General features: G+C 43.0%; 1 long non-coding RNA gene across 1 annotated transcript; it reads left to right on the top strand.

The window, feature by feature from the left end:
* Positions 1–8,594: 8,594 nt before the first annotated feature.
* Positions 8,595–13,473, top strand: LOC134874068 (uncharacterized). Its single transcript, XR_010167019.1, has 5 exons — positions 8,595–9,182; positions 11,985–12,050; positions 12,386–12,805; positions 12,891–12,963; positions 13,434–13,473. It is a non-coding gene; the product is annotated as an uncharacterized LOC134874068 (long non-coding RNA).
* The last annotated feature ends 20 nt before the right edge of the window (positions 13,474–13,493 follow it).

Raw genomic sequence — 13,493 nt, 5'->3', positions numbered from 1 at the left:
AGAGATAGTAGAGACAGTTGCTGGTGTGAAGCTGGAGAGGGCGCTGATGGGTGATTGCCAGGTGGGAATCATCCAATGTGGGTCATCCACAAAGCTAGTAGAGACACACTCAAATGTACTGCTCAAAAAAAGGAACACTTTTTAGAGCAGTAAAGTCAACTTCTAGGATATTGATCTGGTCAGTAAAGTAGCAGAGGGGGGGTTAATCAGTTTCAGCTGCTTTGGTGTTACAATACAGGAATGGTTTTCCAGGTGGAGGCCACTGACATTTTTCCCTTCCTCATCTTTTCTGACTTATTTTCTCTAGTTCTGCATTTGGCTAGGATCAGTGTCTCTACTGGTAGCATGAGGCGATACCTGGACCCTACAGAGTTTGCACCGGCAGTCCAACTCGTGCCATTGCCAGAAGGTTTGCTGTGTCTCCCAGCACAGTCTCAAGAGCATGGAGGAGATTCAAGGAGGCAGACAGTTACTCTAGGAGAGCGGGACAGGGCTGTAGAAGTTCCTTAACCATCAGCAGGACCGGTATCTGCTAGTTTGTGCAAGGAGGAACAGTAGGAGCACTGCCAGAGCCCTACAATGACCAGCAGCAGGCCACTGGTGTGAATGACTCGGACCAAACAACCAGAAACAGACTTCATGAGGGTGGCCTGAGGACCCGACGTCCTCCAGTGGTCCCTGTGCTCAAGGCTGGACTGGCTATCTGGCGTACCGGGCAAATACCGCCAGGCCCTCCAACGTTTTGGGCCTTCCCAGGGCCGGAAACAAAACATACATTATATATATTATATTTTTTATTGATTGCGACGGTAAAAACATGACACATCGTGGCCCATTGGATGCTTCTCTTGAGGCACATTTGGCTAGTCCAATGAAATTCCTTGGTTCTCGAAGGCCCGCCCCTCCCTAGAGGCCCTCACTTGACCCAAGTCATGGAGAATGGAGAAACAAAAAAGTGGCCATGAGAAGCGAATGGAAAAGAGAAAGCAAAAACTTAAAGACGACGCAGCAAAATATGCAAAAATCACCGACTTATTCAAAAGCACAAGCTCGACTTCAGGTTTGGGTAGTGGGGCTGCTGCTGGGGCCGTGGGAGATGATGGGGAACCAGGCAGCTCAACCTCGGGTTCGGGCGGTGGGGCCGCCGGTACAACGACAACGAGCGCACAGGTGGTGGAGTCACGAGACGTGACCCAGCAGGGAGAGATTGAGGTTAGAATTCAGCTCAACACACCCGCTAGCTAGCCAATGCAGTGTAGCTATTCACCGCTTCGGCGTTTCGTTTCCCATTTATTGCCTGAAACCGAGACCAAGTTGTCATCCTGACTTTATCAAATCAGTCACAAACATGCACCCATCTGATATATTTTCATGCACTTCTCTTGTAATGTTGCGCCAGCATATATAAATCTTCCATTTGTCGAGCTGTTACAAGGTCATGTGATGTGTTTTAAGTTATGCTAGTGCCGTCCGTCTAGAAATACCCTAGCTAGCTAGGCAGATTAGCTATTCACTGCTTCGGCGTTTTTCTCATTTATTGCCTGAAACTTAGACTAAATGTGTCGCCCCCACTCTCAAATCAGTCACAAATATGTACCGATTTATTTTCGTACACCTTTCTTGTATTGTTTTGACAGTTTATAGAAATCTTCCATTTGTCTTGAGCTGTCAGCTGTCACAAGGACGACATGTGCTGTGTCTTGTAATTGCTAGTGCGTGTTAGTTATGGCATCCCCCCTTTCACTTTCTCAAATCCAACAAATATATTATTTCTACTCTACTGCTTGTCGTGTCTTGTGCAACTGTGATTTTATACAAAATGTATTTTTGTAATATTTTCCTTCTGTAATGGCATGCCACGTCATTATCAAGACATCTCGTATTATCTTAAGTTTTCTGCCTATTTGCACGGTAGATGGATAGGTAAGAAGCTGACTAGCCGTGCTACTGTTTAGGAATAGCTGATAGCTGATAGCTACGCGCTCACTCCAATTTGCATGACATGTAAAAACATGGTATATTAGCTTTGTTGTTGGTGTTAGCAGGAGTACTGCCAACACACAGCAGGAGTCCAATAGTGCAACACTAGAAAGGTAGACGAGACAAATTCTTCCTTAAGCCTTTAGGGCATATTTATTATATAGCAAACCAAGGAACTGCTCTTCCAGCCTTCATCATATTGGGAGCGGGCCAAGAGAAAAATCACGCGCAGAACATTCATATATATATAGGGGGTGTGACGTCACCAACCATATTAATCTCATATAAAATCAATAGCACCCCCTTATGGTGTGGAGCAGGTAAGTAGTACAGAATACATCTCAGTCAATCATACACACATATGTCAACACTCCGAGTAACAATGTCATTACCTCTTTTTGTGCCTTTGACATCATGACTTGTGCTAATTTAGCACCTTTGCTGCACACGGGATTCTTCGCAAGTCAATCCGGACCAAAAACATTGAACATATTTAGGGAATAACTTCGAATGCTAAAATACACTGCGTATGTAGAGCAAACATATATTCGGCTTCACATGCTAAGCTACTGGTGCTTTCTTCTCCAGTACCAGGACCCTTTTTGCAAATGTGTAAGTAGCCAGACGTGCCGACATGGTCTGCGCCAATGCCACTGATAGAAGCCTAAACATGCGCTCAAAATCATGTCTGCCAGTAGACACTTGGTGTAATTTCTCTAGTTTCCATCGACTTCTCATATATTTGTTGAATCGATTTATCGATATTTAAGGTAATTTTTGATTTTTTGACATTTACTATTAATTAGAAAGGGCTTTAATGCAGACATTGAAACGTGTTACTGTTTTACATTTTCCCTGTAGTGCATTCGCAGTTCACCACTTATGAGTGACTTGTATCCTGTACAGCTTTTAACAATCAGAATAAACCCAGAAATAAATCAAAACATTTTACAGTACATACAGTACTTAACATATTTACAGCTCATCAGACGCTTACACCAAACATGGCTCCTGAAAATGTCATCAGTTTAACCTTTGAGACAGGCTTGGTCATAGCATCTGCTATCATCTCATCAGTAGGACAGTAAACAAGTGTCATCTTCCCTTCTTTAATGGTTGACCTTATGAAATGATACTTGCTGTCTACATGTTTGCACCTTTGTCTGCACACAGGATTCTTCACAAGTGCAATGGTGCCCTGGTTATCCTCATGAACAACAGTTTGAACATATTCATAGGAATCCATATCCTTCAGTAATTGCTCTAAATAGATACACTCCTGTATTGTTAGAGCTAAAGCCATATATTCGGCTTCACATGTCGATAACGCTACTGTGGGTTGCTTTTTGCTTCTCCAAGATACCAGTGAGCTGTTTTTGCTCATGCTCACACAGTAGCCAGACGTGCTCCGTCTGTCACTGGTGTCTGCGCCCCAATCTGCGTCACTGTATGCCCAGAGGCCTAAACCATCGCTGCTTTTCCTAAAAGTCAGCTGCTTGTCAGTAGTACCTTTTAGGGCTGTCAATTTCCTCTATTATCCCATTCGAATTTCATTCATTATTATTTTTTTAAATTCGAATTATATTCGAATATTTTAATGGTCAATTTTGACTTATTAATATGTACTATTTATCTATCTACACACACTTTAAAAACGGGCTTATGAATTGCCACTGCCACTATGACATCGTAGTTGACTTGTTTTACATTATGTCCACTAGAAGGCATTTCAGTATTACTAATAAACATGTAATTACCAGGTGATAGCTGTCTTGCTAAGTAAATAAGGATAAAGCTTAGACACAAAATGAATAAAGTTGTCAACTTTAATGAACATTGTCAACAGTTCTCTTCTCGTATGAAACAGAATAACAGTAAGTGCGCTGTTTAAGTGCGCTAACGGTAGAATTAGGCTATAGGCAAGGCCAGGCAATATAGTAACCAACTAGAACTAAACATAAACAAGATTTGGTCTAAAGGTTGTTCGCCAAAAAAACAAGCCGATCAACGTTCTCTGGATCGAGTGCAGAGCGTTTTTTATTAACTATAATCCCCGCCGTGGAGAAAACCCTTTCTGCTCTAACCGAGCTGCCTGGGATGCTCAAGTACCGTCGTGCCAGCTGGGCAATGTGGGAGTACTTAGACCCTGATGCTTTCCACCACGACAATGGATCGCTGTCGGTGGGTAGCGGCGTCTCACTCTCATAGATAAGCATCTCTTGTTGCAACACATTGCCAATGTCCACGGTAGGCCTACCCGATGCGTCTGTGGACTCTGCGCCTTGGTATACATTCCCAAAAAGATCGCCCATAGCACCGAGAGCTGTTTTCTCCTGTGTCCCCTTCGCCATGGCTGCTACCTCCCCGTCTTCCTCATAGCCTCCGCAATCCTCCGCAATCACCATCAGCTCCGATTTTACTCTCTCACGTACCTCCTGCTGTTGGTCTCGGTCCAGGTGTATGAGCCGATGGAAACGCGGGTCGAGGTAGCTGGAGGTATTTAGCAGCATGAATGCGTCTTTGTTAGGATTGTATCGCTTCTCGAGATCCGTTGAGATCTTAGTTTTCATTTCAACTTTACAAATCTTGCAGAAAACTGTCTTTTTACTAATTATTTGTCCATTTCGTGATGGGAATCCAAAAAAGTTCCACACATTACTTCTAAAATTGGCAGGATTTGTGATCTCCGTCTCCGCACCGCTGGCCGCCATTTTTAGATTGTGCATTAAGAGTGACAAGCGATTTGTTAGGCCTATCACACCTTCGCTAAAGATAGTCAACAATTAAAAAAAATATATATATTTTTTTTAATTTAAAAAACCCATTCGAATTCTAATTTTTACATTCGATTAGTATTAATTTTTTACAAATTCGAATTACATTCGAATACCGAAATTCGTTCCAACAGCCCTAGTACCTTTTAGATAACGCAGTACATGTTTCACTGTCACCCAGTTTTCTTCTGTGGGGTTTGCAAAATGTTGTGATAGCTTGCCTACCACAAAACATAGATCAGGTCTCGTACAAGTAGCTAAGTAGATGAGACTACCTACAGCTTCCCTGTATTTCCTTACATCAGTCATCTCAGGTGCATCATCAGTGTAGTCAACCTTTTGTTCACATAGTGTCTCGCGTGTTCTGCACTCCTGCATATCAAAACGGTTGAGAATCTTGTCAACATACCTCTGTTGTGACATTGTTACACAATCATCAGTCTGACTGAAGTCTAGGCCTATGCCTAGAAAATGCTTCAACCTGCCTAGGTCCTTCATCTTAGTCCTGGTGGAAAGCATTGCCTTCACTTGCTCTAGACTTCTCATGTTATTCGCTGCGATGATAAGATCATCCACCCAAATGACTATAATCACCTTCCCTGCCTGCTTACACACTTTTGAGTATACACAATGATCCGCTGGGTTCTGTGTGAAGTTGTCATTTATCAAGCATTTGTGTAGCATCTCATTCCAGTTACGCCCCGATTGCTTCAGACCATAAATAGACTTCTCTAATTTACACACTAGGTTTCCTCCCACTTTTTCGTAACCTTCAGGTTGATCCATGTAAATGTCTCGGTCTATGGGTGCATGTAGATACGCCGTCTTTACGTCCATTTGGTGTAGTACCAAGTTTTCTTGGGCTGCCTTTTGCATGACTACACGCACACTGGTCATATTGGCCGTGGGGGAGAATGTCTCACCATAATCTATCCCCGCTCTCTGGCTATATCCCTTCGCCACAAATCTGGCCTTGTACTGCTCATGTCCATCACTATCCTCCTTAATAGAGTATACCCACCTACCTCTCACTGTCTTTCTGCCCTCTGGCAATTTGGTCAGGGTAAAGGTCTGGTTTTCCTCGAGTGACTGCATCTCGTCGTCCATTGCCCACTTCCATTTACCTGCCTGTGGTGATGCCATAGCCTGTTTAAAGGTCAGTGGCACACCACACACTGCTCGATAGCAATAGTCAATATTGGTGAGCGTACTATCATCATCACCATCTTCCTGAGTAGCGTAATCACAAAGATAACTCGGGGGCTTACGCTCTCTAGTGGGGTATCTCCCACTGCTTGGGGCCTGTGGCGTCACCCTGTGGTGCTCCTCACCATCATCTCCTGGGGATTGTGGACTGTCAGTCTGTACGTCTGTGCTCGTAGCACTGGGCTGTGATGTGTCTGTCTTCTCACTATTTTCAATGGGGTCAAATCCTAAGTCCTGAGTCTGAGTCTCACTGTCACATGTGGTCTTTGTGATAAATTTGACCAATCTGTGCTTCTGCACTTTTCCCTTGGTGGGGTGGTAAACTAGAAAAGCGGGGCTGCCTTTGTCGTGCCCTACGAAGAGCCCCTTCTTACACCTCGGATCTAGTTTACCCTTGTCTTGTTGGTACGCGTAACACTCTGACCCGAATTTGTGCATCTTAGCTAGATCACATTTCTTCCCTGTCAATGCTGTGTACGGTGTTGTACCAATGTGCTTGTTAAAGCATCGGTTTCTGGTGTAGGCTGCTTCCTGAACAGCATAATGCCATAGGGTCTTAGGTAATTTGCTGTCAATAAGCTTACACCTAGCCATCTCGAAGAGAGTGCGCCCCTCCCTCTCAGCTATCCCGTTCTGGTGTGGGGAGTAAGGACAGGACGTCTCATGTCTTATTCTGTTCTTACTTAGTAGTGACTTAAACTCTCTGCTAGTAAACTCGGTCCCGTTGTCTGACCGGATGCACTTCACACTGCCATAAGGCGCTACGTCAGCCAGAAACTTTTCAGTAGCCTGTACGGCATCACTCTTCGCTTTCAGAAAGTAAGTGAAAACTACTCCTGTGCACACATCTGTAAAAGATTGCATATACCTGTAACCATCAATTGAACCATTTGTCACTGGACCAGCTAGATCAGTGTTTACCAACTCAAGTGGTGTTTGCACCTTGTCAGTTGCATTTCTGTTTCTCGTCTGAGTAAACTTCCCCTCTATGCACACATGACATTCTTTGTCAGGCTTACGCTTTGCACCTTTAATGTGCATGCCTACGGTTACATCCTGCAGTTTCAGTATGTCATCATAGTTACAATGCCCCATAATTTCGTGCCAGGTTTGGATATCATGGCTAACATTGCACACATCATCTTCATCACACTCTGTTTGCAAGTAATACATTCTGTTACACACTTGAATGTTAAACCTTGCGCCGTTAGACGCCACAAGAACATTGTTACCTTCCTCGAAGAGTACCTTGGCACCATGTGCAGTGGCACATTTCACGGAAAAGAGTTCTTGTGGGAATGAAGGGATGTACAGGACGTTCTTAAGAGTCACTGTACATCTGCGTCCTTCGCTGTCGATGAGACACACCTGCGCGTTCCCTCTGCCTTCAGCCAACCCGAACGTCCGCCTCCCGTCGGCCAGCTCCATGCTGTGGCCCTCTGGTTTGAATGTGCTGTCGAAGGTCTTGAACCGGCTTCTGTCGTTCAGCATGTGGGATGTCGCGCCTGTGTCGACGATCAACCCTTTTCCCTCGATCTGCCGCTGCTGCGCTGGCTTGCAGGTGTCCTCGGTCTCTGCCCGTAATGTGACGTCGTCTCCCGCGGGTCCCCGCGCGCCGATCCGTCCTCCACCACTCCCTGCACGACCGCCGCCGCTGCCATCTTCAGCGCGAGCGCACCTAGAGCTTTGTGCACGCTCTTTCTTCCTGCAGGCTTTGTCGCTGTGGCTTGTGCTTTTGCAGGAACCGCACCAAACTTTCCTCGTGCATTCATCTTTTCGATGTCCCTTTTCTCCGCACCGCCAACACGCCATGTCTGTCGAAGATCCGCCGCTCCTTTTCTTCAGTGCTGCGCGGGCTTTCAGCACCCTTTCTCCCGCCATCTCGGCTACTGGCTCTGCATCCTCCGACGCCTCGAAGTTTCGCAGCTTAGCCTTGAACTCCGCCAGTTTCATCTCCGCTGAACCATGGGTTACCATCAGCGTAAACGGCTTGTAATTTTCTGGAAGTCCCCTCATAATCATTGCCATCATCAGTCCCTCACTCGGTGCCTCGCCAGCACCTCTGAGCGCTGTAAAGATCTGCTCTGCCCGGATAATGTACTCAGTTACAGTCTCTGTATCCGCTTTCTTCAGTGAGGTCAATGTAATGTACATAGAAACAATCCGTGGCCTACCTTTGCCAATGTAGTGCTCTCTCAGCACTTGCAGACTCTCACGTATGGGGTGCCGTTTGTAAAAGGACATGTCATGTTTTATCCCCCACCGTTTTTGCAGATTTATTGACAAAAAGTGCTAAAAACACCACTGCAATTTTTAACGCTCTCTTTTTCACACATTTACATACAAATATGAGCAAATTGGTGTAGAAATAGTGGAATAGGTTTTTGTAGGGTACGTTTTTATTGAGGGCAAGAAAGGACTTTAAATACTAAATCTAAATCATATCTAAATCCTTATTAAGGATTTAGATTTAAATCCTTAATAAAGATTCATTTATGTGTAGGCCTAACCAGTAGGGCACTGTCAGCTAAGCAATGCAGGTAGACATGTTACATGTATATCTAAATCCTTATATCTAAATCCTTAAATCTAAATCCTTAATAAGGATTTAGCTAAATCCTTATTAAGGATTTAGATTCATAGCATTTATGTGTAGGCCTAACCAGTAGATGGCACTGTCAGCTAAGCAATGCAGGTAGACCTCGTGTAAGCGCCAGTTAGAGCAAAGCCCTTGATGGAGCAGATGGATGGGTGAAAGCAAGCAGACATCTCCTTCGTGACTTATAGGTAGGTTTTCAAATATTTCCTCTTCAGTAGGCTACTATGTGAATGGCATTTCAATTACTAGAATTTTTTTTTTGCGTGATGTATAGAGAATAGTTTAGTGTAAATTTCATATTGAAAGAGCTTGCTAGCGTGCTAACGTATTAGCAGCTAAACGTAGCATCAGCCTAGAACTATGGGCAAATTGTGTGTGATATCATTCATATGTAAGGTATTATTCGGGCATACAGGCTCAGTGACTATCAGACTATTTGGTTATCGGATTATTGCACTACTGAATGCTTACTGAATACTGAATAACCTTTTTTTAACCTCATCCCACAGAATTTTCCTAACATTGGCGCCAAAATCATAGGCGAAATGGTTGACCGAGACTTGGTCACAGCCATTCAGACGGCTGTCGCCTCTGGAATAAGGTCTGCTTTGTCATCTATGCCGGTAAGGACTTATTCTCAGTCTAAAATATCAGTGAAGTAATGGTGTAGCTATACATGTTGATAACAGTCTTGGCTGGCACTATAGGCTATGATTTCCACGTTGTCCTGCATGAAAAGGTGAATGTTGCGCTTAATGGACAAAGAATCAGGCCAAGCTACTTTTTCAGTTAGTATGCTACTAAGACGTTTTCTGTAAAAGTAGAACAGATATGGCACCATGTGTATTGGAGGCTGCCCCACAAATCTTCAAACTCAGCCGCCGTTTGTGTAGGCTATGATGGTATCCACATAACTGGAGACGGACTCTGGTATATCTGGTATCGCCAGATATAAAGAATAATGGGCCTCATTCTCGACCGCAGCTAGGAAGAAGTTGGGAAGATATTTCTTCTGAACTATACTTCCGCGGTTTTTGGGACAAATCTGCCATTCCCGACATTTTTCTCTTCTTGGATTCTTCGGAATTAGTTAGTGACTTTACGAAAGCAAAATAGCAGTCGTAACTCTTTCTGAGCTTTCTTAGACGTGATACCTCAAAGAACCACCAGATGCCCCACGGGTTAAACGCTGCATTTTGGTGATTGCGTTCACTTCATCGCCACAGACATCCTCAGATTTAGATAGTAATAATAAATACGAGAATATTTGTATGTTCCACATCATGATTCTACAAGGCATGTCATAAATTAAAAGACTGTAGGCACGCTTGCCTCAGTGGTGTATACCATGCCGTTTCATCATATTTAGTTGAATGAAGGACAAACTAGTTGTGAATATTATCACCGAGTTTGAAAGGTAGGCTATTGGTCTGTGTTAATAGCTGAGTGACAGCTGATTTTCAAAGTGAAGCTTGCGATTTTCTGACGCGCCAGTTCGCCAACCGTTTTATAATTTTATCATCAGATTGTATTTATCATGCAACCACGTTTCAATGGACTGCTATGCTATTGTATGTTTACTAGGGTTCGAAGCAAATATGTTTACAAATGGGCACCTGCTAATCCACCTGTCAAACGTGATTGTCATCAAATTTCACAAATCTTTCGTGGATTATACAGTAGGCTAATTAAGTTGCAAAATGAAACAAAAGCACATCACTGTTAAAGTTTTATTAGTATTGTTATTCATTATCACACTAATGCCAGTGGTATATGGTATAGCGTATGTTCCCACACACATCACACCCCCATCACCCGAAGCCCCGCCCCCGTGCCGTCCCGGATTCTCTCAAATCAAATGTGGCAACCCTAAACACTGGCTGTGGAGTTCCCATACCATGTGATGATTGAGCCTGTCAGTAGGCCTGCATTCTCCACTGCAGATGAGTTGTTTGTTGGGCTTGTTTGGGTGGTCAGCTTGCTAGCTCTTAGTGCTCCCTATATCAAAGTTACTTCAAAAGACAGTCAAAATCAGTTCAGTGGTGTAGCTCCCGCCAAGTCTGCACTATGCATGGGCAGTCAATGGCGCCGGCAGGCGTAATCCTGAACGCACTGTGCGTACATTTTTTCACGGCATTTTCCCCCTTGAAATTATTCCATTTTGCAAAAATAAAAATAGCTTGTTTGACAACATTTATTTTAATGTGCTGATTTTTTTACATGTTTTGCGCAGACATTCTCTAATTTGGCAAAAGGTTTCATTGATTTGCGCGTGGGTCTCTAGTCTAGAATCTTTGGTATAAACGTTGTCATGACTCATGACATAAAAAAAATGCTACGTTCCATTCATTCATAGAAATCATTCATTCAAAACACTCAAACGCAGAAGTAAGCTCGTCGGTCATGAAAAGAAAACAGTTACATCTTTTCCAGGCGTTAAATAGTAAACCGCGCATTGTTCTTAGTAGTGATGACAGCGGTGAAGGAAAAAGCACTTCTTACAGCAAGGATACGGGAAGATCATCAGTCCTCTGTAGCAGCAACAATACCCCTGAAACTAACTCTAGCAGCTATCTATATAGGATAGCCTACTACTTGGTGGAATCGACTGTCAAAGCAAAGTGTCAACACAGCAGCAACTAACGGTATGTGACAGTGACAGTGAAAGAGATGAAGCGGAAAGCTACATGAACTTGAGCAACGTGTCTTCAAACATTTTAAGTGGTGCTCATTTTTCTCGTTTATCCTATGTTCATTGATCCTGTGGGTGTGTGCTAGCCAACTCGCAGCATTGCCTGCCATAACTAGCTAGCAAAGTGAACTCTAGCCGAGTCTGACTTGACTTCAGCTACAAATCCCTAGGCTACCATTGAAAATGCTTTTCAACAGATAAAGAAAACATCCAGGTTCAGGTGAGATAAAGTATCTATAACTGCACTAGCGGTACTTATAGCAGATAGATCAGCGTATTAATTGAAATCCTGACGCCTACTCTTAAACTCTACATTTGTTAATTTATCTTCCTAAAACCCACTAGAGGACACAATTTAAAAGGATATTTTCAAAATGTTCTTATGGGGGAGCATGCCCCCAAAACCCCCCTACTTTTGCTGGGTCACCCAATTTCGGCTGCCGACGTATTTTTGGAATTTTAATTTGCCGCAATAAATGTTGTTGTTAACTTGTAACATGACTCTGTCTTTGCTGTCTTAATCAAACAGTGGTATACCGAGTAATATATCGGCGGTAGCTACTGTTTGGGGGGTATTACGAAATTGCAATTTGTTTGTTTGAGGGGTCGGACTGTGCGTACTATGGAATACAATCCTGGCGGCGCCCCTGTGGGCAGTGTATGTTGAATTAGTGTATGCTTAAGTGTGTTTTAATTTTTATTTATTTGGTACTTTCATCTGCTCTCTTTCTAGACAACATCAGCAACAGCTGGACTGTCAACCTCAGCCACAACCTCGGCTACCACTGCAGTAAGACTAGTAAGATGTAGCAGCCTTTTAAAGTTGACGTCAGTCATGCTATGAAACTGTTTTACTATTATCTTTATGTCTTTTAATCCAACGTACTTGTAGGTATTGTTTTGTTTGTAATTTGGGTTCTTCAATACACACACCGTGAGGATATTTGAAGAGAATGAACTTTATCTGTTAATGCTTTGGTCAGGTTACACGCTTACAGAAACTATACTATATGCTGGAACTCTATATGTAGTCTTCTGTGCCAGGTCACCAGCTGCGCATGCCCATACTAACTCATGGTCATAGGTTTAACCAATTACAGCATAAACAAACTGTTAATTGTTATATCATTACAGGTACCCCTTCCATCAGTCCCTCAGAACAGCTGGGGTACAAATCGAAGGACTCGTCAGAGGCAGAGAACGTACACAAAAGACGTGATCTGTTTGCCATTTAGTACAGCAACAACAATGAACATCCCAAGAGGTCATTCCCGCAATAATTTAGCAGAATCAGGTCTTATTGGGAAAATTTCTTTTGGGTCTGACTGGTCTGAATTACAGCTACGTGCTGAAATATCAGCCATTTTCAGAAGCAGCTTTGGGCTGGCAGAGAATCAAATGCTGCCATTTGAATACCTGGGAACTATAAAAGGCAGTAAGAAATTAATGAAACCAAAAGTCACCAGGTCCTTCCCATGGGGAGGTAAGGAGGTGGCCTCTATCTGCTCTCAAACATGCCTGTATGTATTGGCTGGAATACACAAACCCAATCAGGTAAAATTAAACAATGTTATATTTTAGAAATATTGTAAACATGATGTATCTTTTGTTTATGATGAACAACTCTGTTCCTGCACAGGACGAAATCATTGATGTCCCTGATGATGATGATGATGATGACGATGATTTCCAAATGCCACAAAGAAGACAACGTAAGTTGTTTTTGTTGTTGTAGTTTTCAGTAGTTTTGTGGGAAAGTGTTAAAATACATTGTACAACTGCATGGTCTTATAATAAGGAATATGGCAATAACAATTGATTTAATAACAGCATGAGATTAGCTGAGGTAAAAGTATTTTCTTTAATGTTCAATATAGGGCAAACACTGATGAGATTTATTTATGTTTATGATGTATTCTAACACAAACCTAAGATAACTAATTCATCTAAACTAACAGTAGGCCTACATACTAGTTGCTATAGTTGATATTTGAATCATTCAACACAAGAAAGGAAGGGTTGAAAAGAAAGTATTTAAGGAATATTTATTGTAGTTATTGCACGTTTATCTACTTTGATCTAATCTATTTATAACCAGTCTGTCTGTGCTCAGACTGGTTTTAAACTTGAAACCCAACCTTAAACATAGTAATGGAACAAAAAGTGTTTCTACCCTATACAGTGCGCCAGAGAGAGCCTTTGCCTACAAGGGAAACTCCGCAAGCAGAGACAGGGGCCCAGG

The sequence above is a fragment of the Eleginops maclovinus genome, chromosome 12, assembly GCF_036324505.1.
Source record: "Eleginops maclovinus isolate JMC-PN-2008 ecotype Puerto Natales chromosome 12, JC_Emac_rtc_rv5, whole genome shotgun sequence".
NCBI classification, from domain to species: domain Eukaryota; kingdom Metazoa; phylum Chordata; class Actinopteri; order Perciformes; family Eleginopidae; genus Eleginops; species Eleginops maclovinus.
This window is presented reverse-complemented; position numbering and strand designations above follow the sequence as displayed.